Source organism: Propithecus coquereli, unplaced genomic scaffold (assembly GCF_000956105.1).
Source record: "Propithecus coquereli isolate 6110/MARCELLA unplaced genomic scaffold, Pcoq_1.0 Scaffold21, whole genome shotgun sequence".
Lineage (NCBI taxonomy): Eukaryota > Metazoa > Chordata > Mammalia > Primates > Indriidae > Propithecus > Propithecus coquereli.
Genome location: NW_012146078.1, coordinates 2,949,585 through 2,953,255, shown reverse-complemented (window position 1 = coordinate 2,953,255; position 3,671 = coordinate 2,949,585).

Sequence of the window (3,671 nt, the reverse complement as noted above, 5' to 3'; positions counted from 1 at the left end):
AAACAAACAAAAAAACTGCACTCGAGTCTTTATTGCAACACAATTCACAATTCATAATTGCAAAGATGTGAATCAACCCAAGTACCCATAAATTCATGAGTGGATTAACAAAATGTGGTATACATATACCATGAAATATTACTCAGCCGTGAGAAAGGCCTTTTGCAACAATTTGGATGGCACTGGAGACTATTATCCTAAGTGAAGTATCTAAAGAATGGAAAAACAAATACCACATGTACTCACTATGAAATTGGACCTAACTGATGAGCACATATGTGCACAGAGGGAAGTAAAATTCAGCGGAAATCAGAAGAGGGGAAAGGGGAGGAGGTGATGGGCAAAAACCTACCTAATAGGTACAGTGAACACTCTCTGGGTGATGGGCACACTTATAATCCTGACTCAAGTGTAACAAAAGTTATCCATGTGATCAAAAACATTTGTACACCTGTGATATTTTGAAATAATAATAAAAAATAACAAAGTAATAATATGCAAAGTAAATGACTTGAAACTCTAAAATAATGACTTGAAGCTGAGATACATTCCTGCAAGGACCTTTTCTCTTCAGTTCACTTTTATAATATAGCCCTTTGCAGTGACATCCCAGAGTAAGAGAGTTTATTATTCTCTCCTTTGTAAAGTCTAAACTCACAGGCTCTCAAAAACTTTTTCTGGAATCGAAAGACATTTTAAGGGAAAATTATCTCCAAATGCTAGGTTCACATCTCTGGTTTTTTGTGTTCCCTTAAATCTTGATGCTGTTATTTTCCCCTCCCTTTTAGTCCTCCAGTGCCTTCAAGCACAATTTTTTACATGTCAAGTTTAAATGCAATAATAAGAAAAAAAACAACTCAATTAAAAAATGGGCTAAAGACCTGAACAGACACTTAACTGAAGAAGATATACATATGACAAATAAACATATGAAAATATGCTCAACGTCATAGGTCATTAGACAATTGGAAATTAAAACAACAAGGTACAACTACACGCCTATTAGAATGGCCAAAATCCAAAGCACTGTCAATACCAAATGCTGGCCAGGTTGTGGAGCAACAGGAACTCCCATTCATTGCTGGTGGGAATGCAAAATGGTAGAGCCAATTTGGAAGAAAGTTTGGCAGTTTCTCACAAAACTAAATGTACTTTTATCCAGCAATCATAATCATGCTCCTTGGTATTTATCCAAAAGAATTGAAAATTTATGTCCGCACAAAAACCTACACACAAATGTTTACAGCAGTTTAATTCATAATTACCAAAACTTGGAAGTAATCAAGATGTCCTTCAGTAGATAAATGGATAAATAAACTGTGATATATCCAGTCAAAGGAATATTATTCAGTACTAAAAATAGTGAGCTATCAAGCCATGAAGAGACATGGAGGAAACTTAAATGCATATTATTAAGTGAAAGAAGCCAATCTGAAAGGGCTATAAAAGGCTACTCACTGTATGATTCCAACTATATGACATTCTGGAAAAGGCAAAAATATAGAGACAGTAAAACACTGATTTCCAGGGTTTGAGGGGAGGGAGGGATGAATAGGAGTGACACAGAGGATTTTTAGGAGAATGGAACTATTATGTCTGATGCCACAAGGATGGATACATACCATAAACATCTAACCAAACCCATAGAATGTACAACATGGGGAGTTAACCCTAATGTAAACTGTAGACTTTGAGTGATAATGATGTATCATTGTAGGTCTACAGTTTATAACAAATGTACCACTGTGGTGTGAGAGGTCAATAGTCAGGGAGGTTGTGCATTTGTGGACATAGGGAACTCTATGTACTTTCTGCTCAATTTTTCTGTGAACTTCAAACTGCTCTAACATAAAAAAAGGCTTGTCTCCTTCATACACCCACGTTTTAAAAAGTCAAGTTTTCTGGCTCTCTCCAGTAAGATGGTTGTTTCTAATTTTCTGGGCTGTCATCACAGGAAACAAAACTAAACCCCTTAGTTGAATCTTGAGAAACACACAGATATTAGTTATCTGTTAGGCTATGAGATATTTTTAAGACAGGAAGTTTGTTCATTTTTATCCCCAGTATTTTCAATAGAATATAATAAAAAAGTTTAAATTTGAAGATTAGCTGTTCTCTTAATTTCAAGTAACTTCCTTTAATAAGGACCTTGAATTTTTTTTCTAAATCCTTCTGTATAACTGATTCTTATCTTTCAACATGTAACCATATGTGATGACTTGCATTTCTTTTGCTGCCTGCTATAGCCTCTAGATTTTTCCTGCAATTATGTCATCAATTGCTCATCAAATCTACTTAAGATTTCAGGTTTTTTCTTCCAGTTACCCTCACTCTCATCTTTCCTTCCACAGAGCAGCCAACTGTTCAGACGTGTCTCCTCCCTACTCCACACCCATTCGTTAAACCACGACAACTGCACTAAATACACTGTAAGATGATGTATTTATGGTAAGGATTAGAGACAACTGTTTACTTCTATACCATTTTTCATAAATTTAGAGATTGTGATGCAATTTGATTGAAGGAAGTATCTAGATAATATTAGCTATTATTCCTGAGTTTTAGGTTTTACTCTGATTGCTTAGACATCTGAAATCTAATTTACTTTCTCAAGGCCACTTTTAGTTTCAATGTGCAGGGCATGTCTGAGATTCTGTGAATTTGGGACAGGTTATAACTTGACGTGACAGGCAACACAGTATGATTTAGCATTTTAGAAATAAGGATTTGTTATTAAGTTGTTTTTTAACTCACAACTCTTGTGAAACTTGTTAATGAGAAAGTTAATTGTTTTACTGGTTATATCCCTGGGGCCTGTGTTCCTTTTTATGTTTGTGAGCCTGCTTGTTTTATAAAGCAGAAAGAAGAAACCATTGCAAAGATACAACTGTCAGCTCCTTATACATTTTGGATAGTAGCACTTTCGGATGTATGGTTTGCAAATATTTTTTCCCTCTCTGTAGGATGCCTTTTCATTCTGCTGATTGTTTCCTTTGTTGTACAGAGCATTTCATTTTAACAGTTTGATGCAGTCTTATTTGTCTAATTTCGGTTGTGTTGCTTGTACTTTTGGTGTCATAGCCAAGAAATCATTGCGAAGACTAAACTGAAGAAACTATTCCCTTATATTTTCTTCTAGGAGTTTTAGTTTTAGGTGTTAAGTTTAAGCATTTAAACCATTTTAAGTTTAGTTTTGTGCATAGTGTAAGATTATGATCCAATTTTATTCTTTTATATTTGGATATTCAGTTTTCCCGATATCATTTATCCAAGACAGTATTTGCTCCCCATTGTGCATTCTCCGTTACTTTGTCGAAGACCAGTTGATCGTATATGCATGGGTTTAATTCTGGTCTCTATATTGGGAACTCATACAACTCTATAGCAAAAAGATAAAAATAATCACTTAAAAAATGATCGAAGGACTAAAATAGACATTTCTTACAAAGAAGGCATACAAGTGGCCAACAGGTATATGGAAAAAATGGTCACCATCACTAATCACAAGGGAAATGTACATCAAAATCACAATGAGATATCACTTCATAGCAGTTAGGATGTCAATTATAAAAAAATTAAAAGATAAATGTTAGTGGGCATGTGGAGAAATTAGAATCCTTCTATACTTTTGGTGAGATTTTAAAATTGTGCAACTGCCATGGAAAATAGTA